Source organism: Desmodus rotundus, chromosome 5 (genome assembly GCF_022682495.2).
Source record: "Desmodus rotundus isolate HL8 chromosome 5, HLdesRot8A.1, whole genome shotgun sequence".
Taxonomy (NCBI): Eukaryota; Metazoa; Chordata; class Mammalia; order Chiroptera; family Phyllostomidae; genus Desmodus; species Desmodus rotundus.
Window position 1 is genome coordinate 55568507 of NC_071391.1, and position 13221 is coordinate 55581727.

Consider the following 13221-nt stretch of genomic DNA (forward strand, 5'->3'; position numbering starts at 1 on the left):
GGGTAGGCACACCACACAGCTGCTGGAAAGAGGCTCAGGACTGTGTGGGGCAGAAACTCTGCGGTGCTACCGACCTCAACTGTGGTCCAGACAGCAAGATCCAAATGCGCGCATCCGCTGAGCCCACAGATTCCCATACAGCCAGAGGCGCCAAGGAAAGTTGCCCAGGTGTAAGGGCAGCACTGATTCAAGGTCACTTTTGGACTTTATCCTGGATTTGGTAGACTTAGGACCTTTTACATTTTTTCATACTTGATTTTACACTTTGGTAAGAATTACAGAGATGGCTCAGAAAAATGTGATATTGATTGGCATAGAGCAAAAATGAGAGCAAACAATCCCTAACTTCATTTTTTTATATGCTCTAAACTCTGATTGAGGTTGAATATGTGGGGAGAAGACTCAAAGTAGGAACACAGCTAAGAACCCCCAACGGTACTGGGTACAGCCAGGCAACCCTACAGGGGAATTCCACCATGGTGATTACACCGCAGATTCTGGAGTCAGACAGGTATGTGTTCAAATTCTAGAGCTGCCGTACGCCAATTTAAGTTGGCGGTATTTAAACAAACATTCTCTGATCTCGTTTTCTCATTTGATAATATGAAGCAAAAGAGAACCTAGTTGGTAGGGCTGCAGTGAGCATTAAATGAGAAAAGGCATGTAAACACATTCAGTGCATTGCCCAGAATGTAATAAATGATATGTACTGTGTAATCAGGTACTTTAATGCGATGTCAGGGCTGGAGTTATGGCCAAATCATTGTTTAGCAAGTAACTCAGAAGGCAATGATATATTATTTGACATCAGTTTATTTTCATGCTCTTCATTCGAAACCCAGCTTATTCTCTGAAAAATTATGTAAAGACTCTGGATGCCATTCTAAGAATTAGTTGGAAGTGAACTGAAAGGTAATAATTACATATTTACTAGGTCTCTAAAATAAAACACAAAAACTAGCTGTAGGAAGTATATCTCGCTAATGAGGAAAATTTGTATAATCTTCCTATTTATGTACTGTGCATATTTCTTTCAAAACTAACATCAGAATGAGTTAATACATTTTATAAAATTCAGCTGAGAACAATAATAACTACCTTTTCTTGGCTCCCCTTGGTGCCAAACAGTGCAGTATTTGCTACACCTACGGCAAGCATCTGGTGTAATCTTCCTAACTTCCCCCTCCCTATTTTACAGATAAGACCAAGCAACGCCGAGCTCCGCCCTTGCCACTGAACACTGCTGAGCCAGGTCTCCCAACAACCCCCCCACCACCTCCAACCTCTGCCAAGCAAAATCACAGGTGTGAAGGAGGCCTCATGTTCATGCCTCTTTGGCTTTGAATCCTTTTTTGAAAGGCATGTTTTTCTGTGTGTATGTGCTGTCCCTGAACTTGTCATCATTGCTATTTGTCTTGCTGTACATTTAATTGAGAATAACTCATGCTAAATTTTCTTTTGTTGCTATAGCATTATTTTTGGAGGGTGGAAAAGATGGGAAAACCACCACCAAATGCGAAGAAACTCAGTTTATTGAAATTGGTACATTGATTTATTTCTCCATAAAACCACTCTGGCTCAAAAACCAGATACTGCTGTGAAATAAACCATGGGCTCTGGCATCTTTTTAAAAAATGTGATACAATAAAATCCAGTATATAATGCATTGCAAAGCTACTTTACAACTCTATTGTTCTTGGTATTAAGATACATGAACACTTTTGGGATCCTTCAGCTGTGTGTCCTGAGCTTTACAAAGCCCCAGGGGCCAGCAGGAGCATCACCCACAGCTGTTCATACCTGCAATGTTGTGCTGATTTCCTACCTCAGTCATCATTGCTGCAGCCCAGAGGCTCTGAGCTGAATGTAAGACAAGACCCCTGGTGGGGCAGTGGCTGTAGAATAGAAGCCAAGCCTCAGGTTACACACCCCTAATGCCAACCACAATATATTATTCCTCTGCTCTTGAAGCAGAACTTACTTAGGGAAATGGAAAAATATGGAAAAGCTATTTATGGACAAAAGAAGTATGACTGAAAAATGTGTTCTTGGAGAAAGATGTATTCCATATTCCCAATTTGCCAAGTTTTGGAGCAATCAGAAAGTACACCGGAAAGGAGAAATAAGTTTACTGGAAGTGTAGTGGTACTGATGGCTAAAATATTTACCTGGAGAAAGCAAAGAGCAAGCTAAGTCCCTGGTGGAAAAAAAAAATCATGCATTTTTTTTTTTCAAAGAGATGCTAAAATGAGTTGCTTTCTTGCAATAAAGAGAACGTTCTTGTCAGATCCACAGCTCCTACAGCTACAGAGAAGGTGCAGTTATGTATAAGGTAAACGTTTTGGGCAGACAGTTAATGGGTTCGGAAGACAAGAGCTCCTTGCCAGTGAAATAAAGCAAATGTCAACAAGCCAGACACACTTGAAACATTCAGAAAAATGTCTTGCTATTCCTCTCTATATTTAATATGCCATATGACACCACAGTTAAATCTGCTACTGCACAAAAAAAAGTACACCAAGCTGTTGGTTTCCATGAGATTTGGACAGAGGAGAAACAACGCAGCAGAAAGGAACCGGGGAAGGCACAGCTTTTACTTTTCCTTCTGAGGAGGAAATGACTCCCTGCAGCTAGCTGACCGGGAGTTAGCGCTCACCCTGCCCGGAGCCTCGACCTGGAGCACACCCAGACAGAGACCAACATGCAGCTTCTGGTAATTATTGATGGGAACAAGAAACTGGAACAAACAATCACAAGTTTCACAGATGCAACAATCATGCCTTCTGCATTTGTCTGTCCTGTGAGTACATCGTATAGCTCTTTCTATAAATTCAGCCTTTGCTTTCACTCTCTCCTCCACGACATCAACAGGCATGCAAATCTCCTCGGATTCTGATCCCATCCCGGCAGACAAGGACTACCCCCATACTGAGTTTCCCAATAAAATCTCACAATGCCAATTATTCACAGCCCCTCAGTTCTGTTCACACAAAAGATTGCAATTTGAATCTTGTCTTCCACAGGTTCAGCTCTGTTCGAGCTGGTTACCAGGCAAACTGTCTGCTTTAAGATTTACCGAACGCTGGGGAGGGGACCCTAGGGGGTGGGGATGGACAAACCACCTTGTACGTACCTCCTTTTGGCAGCTAAGAAAAACAATTTCGTGACAAAGCTCACCGAACACATGAAACCGACAGAATGAAACCTGAGAAACTTTAGCAACCAAAGAAAGCAGCCTTCCAAGGATCAGAGTGAATAATTGATTCGTCAGGTTTTGTTTCATCTTTTTGCTCATTAAAGGGAATTGTGGAATTTGTCAGCAGCCCAAACACTAACACACACTTCTGACAGCAAGTGCATATTCAGAACTACAGATTCATTCGCCAAGCGTATGCAACAACAGCGATTAGCTGCAAAGCCAGGGAACTTACCAGGCACAAAATTATTGGAACAAAGCAGGGAGGAGGCAGGAGGCACTAAAGGCAGCTTCTCCGTCTCCTTGGTGCCAGGTTCTCCTGTCTGCCGTCCGGTTCACACTTGCCTTTATAACTAAGACTCCGACAGAACTCAACTAGCGAAACCTGATGAATTATAAAACAGCCCCTCCTAGACTCTCATATTTTACATCACAGGGGGTGACCATGTAGCATCCTCACTCCCTGGGTACATATATTTCCTTGTAACTCAACCTGATAAATACATCAGCCTTAGAAGCAGATACAGTAATTGGTGTTTGAGATGTACCAGCATTAACCAATAAGATGCTTTCCCACCACGGTACCATGCCTCCATCCCCTTCTGGTGTTCCCCCACACCTTGTTAAGGTGGATCTACCCAACCCAGTGGGGGGGCGGTGGGCAGGCAAATTTGGCAAAATGTGAAGGAAAGCCCCTGCATCTCAAATGTATACATAGGGACTTGTAGTCTTCAGGGTTAATTCTCATAATAGTTCTGTAAAGATCAGCCCTCATATTTACACACAATGTCACAATGTACCAAACACTTTCTTCCTGAGCCTCTTAGCAACCAGGAGAGGTATCAGTAGCGCTGCTACAGTATTTATGAGCCTCCAGAGCTCAGAGAAGGTAAGTGACTTTGTCCAGTGTTCACAGAAATTGAGGGATGCAAGGAGCCTCAGAGATTGAGTTGTTCAATCTGCTCACTGTGCAGATGAGGAACCTGTAGCAAGAGAGGTAAAGTAACTTGCTCAGGTCACCTAGTTTCCATGTGTGGTCTTCTCATGTAAAGAACAGTGTCCTTTTATCCTACCATGCCTCCTCTAGAGCAGAGAAGCCCTGAAAATGGGGGTATGCAGGAATCAGAAATGGTATCATTGATCGACAAAACAATCATTAACAGGCAGGCTGCAGGGAGGAAGAGCAGCTCCGGAGCTTTCTGCTTTCTCAGTCAAGGTCAGAATCACCTCTTTAGCGTCATTGGATATCAACACTAGAAAACCTGTTTTCGGTAATAAGAGCTACTATCAAGCACTTCTTACGTGCCTGGGAGTATGCTAGGTGCCTAGACTCATTTAAACTTCAAAACGTCCCTATGAGGTAGATAGTATCATGACAAGAAACAGATGGAAACTGAGATTCAGGGGTTAAAAAAATCCAAGCAGGATCACAGCTGCTAAGTGGCAGGGCTGGAACGGAGTCCAGACAACCTGGTGTCACAGCCCACACTCAGACACGTCATCCTGTCCCAAGCCATGTTTCACATCAACTGTCAGGGCAGATGAGCAAAGCGAGCGAGCAGATTGATTTACTACGGCCTTTAGTAGGAACAGTAGAGAGATCAGAGGTTTTGAACCCACCCCGGCCCCGACTTGTGTGTAAGCCCTGGTTTTGTCACTCCCTGCTCAGCTCCCTGCTCAGCCCCCTGCACTCCACATTCACTTAGCATTTGCCCCTCACTAGTCAGGATTCTGCTCCTGCCCCTCATAGGAGAGCTCCCTGATGTCCTGCAAAGAACAGCATCCATTCCTCTACTATGCTTTACCCTCTAATTAATTGGACATTGTTTTTACTTATAGTACTTGTCTCTCCTTTAATTCATACTAAGTTTATTTGTTTATGTCATTAACTTCTGCTGCCCCCCACGAGACTGTAAGCGCCATGAGGCCAGGGGTCTTGTCTGTTTTGTCCAAGGTGCCAGAACAGGGTCTGCCACACAGTAGCTACTTAAACATTTATTCAGTGAACGTGGTCAAAGGCCCATCTTGACTACCTCTTTGCTATGTATCTTTTTGTTTTTTTATTTATTAATTTTAGGTAGAGAAAAGGTTGGGGGAGTGAGTGAGAGAGAGAGAAAGAGAGAGAGAAAGAGATTGATTTATTTGTTGTTCCACTTATTTATGCATTCATTGGTTGGCTCTTGTATGTGTCCCGACAGGAGATCAAACCCACAACCTTGGCACATTGGGATGATGCTCTAACCAACCGAGTTACCTGGCCAGGGATAATTATATATCTTCAGATAAATTGTTTAGTGTCATTACATCATAAATTCCTCAATTATACATTTTCTTTACTAGCAACCCCTAGTCCAGTGGTGATGGCCCCCCCATGACAACATGCCTCTTGCTGAGGATCTCCTTCATCCCTTCCCAGAAGAGAAGAGGAAACACAAGCGGAAGCACCTGATGCAGAGCCTCAGTTCCTGCTTCGTGCGTGTGAAATGCCCAGGATGCTGTAAAGTCACCCCTGCGGTTAGCCGTGCACAGGTGGTAGTTTTGGGTGCTGGCAGCTCCACTGTCCCGCTAGCCCACAGCAGGAGAAGCAAGGCTCCCAGAGGATGCTCCTTCAGAAGGTGGCAGCACTAAACATACTCTGAATCAAGATGAGTGGGGAACCATTGCAATAATCACATTTTGGATACAAAAGTCCAAACAAAAAAAACAACCCTTACATCCCACTCTGGTACTTCACAATGTATTCGACTTCTTTGAATGACTTTGCTAGAGCAATTCCAACAATTCCTTGAGAGTGGTCAGTGGTGCAGGTTACCTTGTATCCCTCCCAAAACTCCTATGTTGAAGTCCTAACCCCCCATTACCTCAGAATGTGACCTTCTTTGGAAACAGGATCGTGGCAGATGTATTATCAAGTTAAGAAGAGGTCATACTGAAATAGAGTGAGTCCGGAATCCAATGTGACTGGTGTCCTTATAAAAGGCAGAAATTTCAACATAGACATGCACAGAGGGAGAAGGCCACATGAGCACTGGAGTGATGCTGACACAGCCGAGGACCTTCCAGAAGCCAGGAGACAGGCCTAGAACAGACGACTCCCTCCCTTCAGAGGGACCGTGGCCCCACCAACACTTTGGTTTCAGACTTCTGGGCTCCAGAACTAGGAGACAGTACATTCCTGTTGTTCTAAGCCACGTGGTTTGTGATCCTTTGTAACAGCAACCCAGGATATTAGTACAGTCAGATATTATCCTCATCTGACGCGAGAGGAAATTGCAGCCCAGAAAAGTTGAGTAACTCGCTCCAGGTTTCACGGCTAGGAATTAGCAGGGCCCCGATCTGTGCGACTTGAAGGCCCGCGCATTGCAGCAACCTTGTTCCTAGAGGCTGGTCCCTGACCTTGTTGGCTCAGGGCAGGGTCAGAAACGTAGGGGGCAGTGATTTTTCATCAAGTTAAAATGGCCTTCTTTTCAAAATAAGATTATGTCTTTTCCACTCTTTGTTTTTTTCTCCCTATTGTTTTGCCATTAGATTGTCTTTTTATTTCTGAAATGACGATGGGAATAGACAGTTTTTGTCTTGTTTTTTGATAACCTTTATTTTTTTGGCAAGATGAAAAGTTGGCCATTCTATTGACCTATAACATTTATTTTGAAATATTTCTGGTCTATGAAATGTAAAAGTTTGTTCTAATGCTGTGTAAATGCTGTCCATTAAAAAAAAATGTTTTAACATGGAGCCACATTTGGTGGTGGGGAAAAGAATGTTTTTCTCTCAATTAGTTGCAAAGGCCCCTCCCTGCTCATATATAAAATGTCCGCGCTAATGGTCTAATCTCTCATTCCACAAATTTGTATAAATCAATTTAACACTATTCATTCATAACGGAATTCAACAAAATTCAGCCATTTTCTTTTCAAATTTCAGTCCTGTCCTGCTTCTTCTTCCCTCTTTTTTAATGAAGACCTTCTGTTTCAGTAACATTCTTGGCTTGCTTTTGACCTGGTCCACTTCCTCTCAGGCTCAGGGCCTGTGGGTTTGTGCAAACATCTGGTAAAGGCAATCACCTCTGTGAAGTACCTAGAGCATTGCGGAAGTCCTCAGTAAATGCTAGTTCCCTTCAAAGAAAAGGGTAAAGTTTTATGCATGCAGGAGGGAAACAGCTTTAGGACCAAAGGAGATTTAGAGCAACTGGATGACTGGCAAGATGAGCCAGCCTGGGGAGTGTTCAGGAACTTTATCCTTTTGCTGAGCATTCAAGCGATCCATAAGACAGTTTATGGAAATTGTGCTAGTCTATTTTTTACGAATTCGTGTTCATGAATATGTATGGGTTTATATATGTATATACATGTAAACAGATAGGTATATATTGATGAGCCATATGTATCATTAATATCAAGTTTTTTAGTGAGAGTACGTGCACCCTCTTCAGTTTCTGAGAAACCAGAAGGAAAAAGCTTTCATTTACGAGTCTGCTTTCTCTGTTTTACCATTATCAGGTCCCCTATAATCTAATGTGTATCCATCAATTTGTCCTATTCTGGGAAAACTTAGTAAAAGCAAACCGCAACCTGTCTATTTGCAAATCAATGAAAGAGGAATTTCTTTCCTCCATGAGTATTACTGGAGGGCCTCTTATGTCCCAGGCTCTGTATTGTTTTGTTGGATGCCAGAAGAACAATGCCACCAAGGGTAGATTTTTCTGTCCCCTAAGGGATGATCAGTCCAGGGAGAAACCAGCAGAGAATAGCTAACTATACAGCTATATGGCATAATTTACAAGAACTTTCGTTAAGGTGCTATTGATGCCCAGGGGAAGAGCATCCAACCTAGTCCAGAGGAGGTGAGGTCAAGAAGACTTCCTGGAAGAGGTGATATCGAAGCTGAGTCTTGATGGATGACTAGGAGATATCCAATCAGGGTGAGGAGCATGTGATGTGCAGAGGTTCGGGAGGCAAGGAGCTGATCATGAATCCCTGGGGGAATGGAATTTTATCTAGCAAGTAATAACCTAAGTACATGTGACAGAAAAAGACTAATCAGAGTTATTAGGAATGTCAGAAAATAATTAGTCTGTTTTCAGGAACTTCTTCAAAACATAAAGGCTGACGTACATAAAGGCTGACGTACATAATGTCATGCTTTCTAGTTAGACAGTCCTGATTCATTCAAGCTGACCTTTGCAAGTTGCTTAACTTCTCTAAATTGAACCTTGGTTCCTCATCTGTAAAATAGGGATAATCTTACTATTTCATACAGCTGTTGTGTTTTTATGAAATTAAAAGTGTAAAATATCTTGCTTCTTGCCTGCCACAAAATAGATGCTGGAGTAAATGTTAACTCATGTCCTAAAACTTGAGTCATTGTGAATGAGAACCTGCGTCACTCATATCAATTTCTGTTTCACATTGTTTTCCTCCTTTCACTTGTTTTCCTCCTAGACCACTTGTTTCAAAATTTGATTGCTAACTTCATCATTTAAAAAAATTTGAAGTTCAACCCCCCATTATCTAAATATCTACATACATATTTATAAACTGTAGGACACACAACCATAGTATGGCACAGCATGTACCTTTTAAAACCTACACCAAAACAAATTTAGAGGCTGAGATGAAAAATTAATATAAAGAGAAGGGCTTCACCTTAAATACTGTTGGGATACATACACCCACTTTGGAGAATACTCAAAGCTCCCGGAGAGAAAAGATCTGGTACCATTTATTCATGGAGCACCTAGCAGCACAGAGCAAGTGCTGAAGACATGTCTAGGAATTCAAGAGGCAATGCTGAGACATTAGAAAGAAAATAAAAACAAGAAAACTGTGTGGTCTACTAATGTCACTACCTATTCAAGCCAGTTTTTATATTTTTAATTTTATATACATTTTAATAATAATAATAAAAGTTTAATATAGTGGAAATGTTAAGCAACCAAAATGTAGCTGCCTCTCTTTCAAATGTGCATAGCAGGTAGAGAATATATATATATGTATATATATATACACACACATACATATATACGTATATATATATATACACACACACACATATATACGTACATGTATGCATATATAATTTTAATTTTTATTTTCTGCTATATATGTATACATATACATACATATATACATATATGTATGTATATATAATTTTTATTTTTATATATACTTTTAATATACATATTAAAAGGCTAATAGTAATAATAACAATTTGCAGAGCACTTATAAAGGGCAGACACTATGCTGATTACTTTACATGTACTTTCTTCTTTGGTTCTTAGAATATTCCAGGGGCCACTCTATCTTTCTAGAAGGTATCAAACATATTTCGGTGTATTTTGGGGGTCCGTAAACCATAGCATGCAGACCAAACCTGGCCCACTCTGCATTTTTGTATACTCCATAAGCCAAGAATGGTTTTCTTTTTAGTTGGTTGAAAAAAATCAGAGGAAGAATAGTGCTTTATGGCATGAGACAATCATATAATACTCAAATTTCAGTGCCCATAAATAAAGTTTTATTGGAACTTAGCCATACTCATTCATTTATGAATTATCTGTGGGCTTTAACATGACAACCATAGGGCTGATTAGTTACAATAGAGAACGTATGGCCCATAAAACCTGCAATATTTATTATCTGGCCTCGTACATGTTCACAGTACGCGGACCCCCATGTATGTGAATGGAGCCCGCTGGAATTACGCGGGTTGCAGCTTGCATGCTTGTAGATCATGTCCCCGTAACAATCCTATATGGAAACGGAGGCTCAGAGAGGTTAAGTCACTAGTCATGTAATTAGGCAGTGGCAGAACCAGAGACTTTCAGGACAACGTTTTAAGGCTGGAATATGCCCTCGCTCCTGTGTAAGTTCAGGCCCTTTTTCTCTGATGACCTTGTCTGGTGACATGACTTGGGCAGCCACTGCCAATATGACTTCCCACCACCTCCACTGTGTTCTCCAGATTTTAATACTGTTACGGCTAAGGTCAGGGTAGAGAGGAGAAGGGGTCAGTGGAACAGAAGCACGATTCACTTCTTCATGACCACCTCCTCGAGTCTCTCTCACACACACTTGGCCCCTCGGTACGAGGCTTTGCTGTCTCTGGCTGAGCTGAAAGTGATGGAAAGGACATGTGATGGAACTCTGGAAACCTCATTATTGGCTCTTTGCCTACAGAAACTCAGCCAGCTTATCTTCTTTCCCAAGGAACTTCCAACGTACACTGGCTCAGCTGGTTCTTTCCAGGTGCCTGTAACAAGCTGCTCCGCCCAGCTGAGATCAGAAGTTGATAGGCCAGACTCTGCATATGCTTTTCTATCCTGCAGAATATGTCCCTTTTTTTCCAGTCCTCAGTGTACATGATCCTCCTGGGGTCTCAGCCCCTCCTGGGTTGTCATCTGGATGCTATACTATGTGAGTCACAATTACTTCTTCTTGGACAGTACGCTGGAGGCCCAAATACATTAATATAATTTCTGTGGCTGCCCCATTACAGCCACAATTTCACTTGTGAGCAAGAATAACAGTGGCAAGCCATCAACTTTGTGAAGCTATAAGAACATCTCTCACATAACTTAATTTCATTGAATCCTCCCAGCACATAGCAATTAATTATTCCCATTTTACAGATGAAGACACTGAGACTCAAGGGGAATTAAGCAGCACATACTCTGTATGCTCCTGGTGAGTGGTAGATCTTGGCTTTAAACCTAGAGCTCTCTGACTAAATAGGTAAGTATACGTTATTTCAATAAAGAAGCCCTCCATGAAGAAGTCAGGGCTTCCCCCCTCCCCCCCCCATAATAGTCATTAAAAAGCAAGCAAACAATCCCCCTTCCATTCTCTCCCCACAAACCACGGCATCATTATTCTTTATAACCGGGACACTCCCCAACATTTTGGAGCTGAATGATGGGCAGGGTTTAAATTTTTTAACAAATCATTTAAGCAACCTAATCCCTCTGCAAATCTATAAAATGGGGACCACTTGTCTACCTTGTCGGATTGTAGATAAAAGAATGTAAGCATTCCATTGATATGAAAGGTTCCAAGTAGGCAAATCTATACAGGAGAGAGTAGATTCGAGGTTTCCTAAGGCTGTAGCGGGGAATTGGGAGTGACTGCTCACGGGTGTGAGTATTCTTTTCGGGATGATAAAAATGCTCTAACATTGATTACGGTGATAGTTACACAACTGTGAATATACTAAAAACCACTGAATTATATACATTAAATGAATGAGTAATATGGTATATGAATTTAGTAGATAAAGTGCTCAGTGCAATGACTAGTTAATGCTTTAGAAATGTTACTTTTTTGTCATTATTGTTTTGAGAGAGAGACTGATTGATTCACCAAATCCATTTCCTTGTCTGGAGCACAAATCTAGATTCCACCCCAGAAGTTAGGTGTGGCTATGTGTCTGAGCTCTGGCCAATGGAATGGAATGGGCTTGGCCCATGAAAACACTCCCCGTGCAAGCCTCAAGTTCTCTTTCTCTCCCTCCAGCTTGATGCCAATGAATCCTTTCACCTTGGAAGCCGTAAGTTGAAGGTGGAGGAACCAGAGCATAAAAAAGAGTCCCAGAATCTCTGCCCAAAGGTGGGTTAAAAATAAGTATTGGACATCAGGAGAAAGAAAATAAACTTCTATTGTTTTTAAACCATTACTCATATTGACATTTGATCATAACAAAAGCCAGTATTATTATAACAAACACATTATTGTTACACTTTTAATTCTTTCAAACTGTCTGAAATAAACTGATGGGATTAGCTGACCATGAGGGGTCCGGGGTCCTGAGGGCATAGAGGGAAGGTTGTTTGGCAAATACAGCTATACATCTAACACTGTCGAACAGTCATTGGACAGTCTGGACAGGGTACACGGCTTCTAACCCGCTTTCCCACCCTGGGGCAGCTGAATCCTTGATCTGCCCTCCAGTTCCTTCAGAAAGGGCCGAGTGAACAGCAGGCCACACGCTGGCAGGCCCTGAGCAGCAGCAGGGTGGGGAGAGAACTCGGGCAGCTCTGCGCCCGCAGCTCTGCACGTCTCCCCTGCTCTCCTTCATGGAGGACACACACTCTGTGGCGTCTCCTCTGATAAGAGGGAAAACAATACAAATCAGAGATGTGACCCAATCGGATTGTGTACCATCCTCGCTTGGTGCTTTATAAAGCAGAATCCTTCCTTCTCTAAAGGTGGGAGGCAGAGAGAGCTATTAGCTCCCTGGGTGAATAATGCCAAAATATTTGATTGTTTTTGTCTCTCATTCAGAAGAATCACTGTCAGAAATAAAAGCTCTGAGTCATGCTTTAGAAAAAGTGAACAGAGGATACGCAATCACAACAAAAGTGGCAGACAGGAGAGGGAGCAACCCCTGGGGCAGGGGTCTCAGGTCTGTGAGACCCTTCCCTCTATCAGACTTGGCCGATGACGCCTCTGCTGTCTTTCTCACAGGGGACGCTGAGAGGACAAGTGGTTGAATAAAGTTCAAGTGCATTCAGATCTCATAAAAATAGTTAATGATTTTCAAGTATATGCTGTTACGTCCTTTTATATAGCTTGTTTAATCTTCTCAACAAGCTTAACAAGCTTATTACATAAGCATTATTATTATTATTATTATTAGCCCCACTTATGAGATAAGGAAAGTGAGCCTGAGAGAGGTTAAACGCAGCAGCATCCCCAGGATCACCCAGGCGGAAAGCAGCAGGGCTGGGACTCTGACCAGCCCCTGATAGATGCCAAAAGCCCACGTCTCTAACCACCACAGCCTTCCTGACTCTGAAGAAATGAAATGTATTACCAAGGTGAATGGCTGTTACTGGAGAATCCAGGACACACAAGGCCAAGATGCCTATCCCTGCTCGTGGCGTAGGCAGAATGTCCTCCAAGGCTGCCTGCACTCAGGCGTATGAAATGCCCGAGAGAATAATGAAACAGACAGGAAAAGGGAAGAACACAGGCCATAGTCCTGCGCCCCAGAGACTAGCCTGCCTAAACATGATTCATAAAGCCATT

At 42.3% G+C, this 13221-nt stretch overlaps 1 protein-coding gene across 22 annotated transcripts in view; it reads right to left on the reverse strand.

Annotated features, from left to right (window-relative positions):
- DLG2 (discs large MAGUK scaffold protein 2) overlaps positions 1-13221 on the reverse strand; it is a 1324826-nt gene that overhangs the window by 202324 nt on the left and 1109281 nt on the right. Inside the window, exon 1 of one of the 22 annotated variants that reach the window (XM_071221471.1) lies at positions 3432-3664. The exons of 20 other annotated variants lie outside the window; for them this stretch is intronic. The gene's annotated coding sequence lies outside the window, so the exon portion shown is untranslated. Of the gene's footprint in view, positions 1-3431; positions 3665-13221 lie in introns of those variants that run through there. One more of the 22 variants, XM_053925688.2, reaches the window with a different exon arrangement.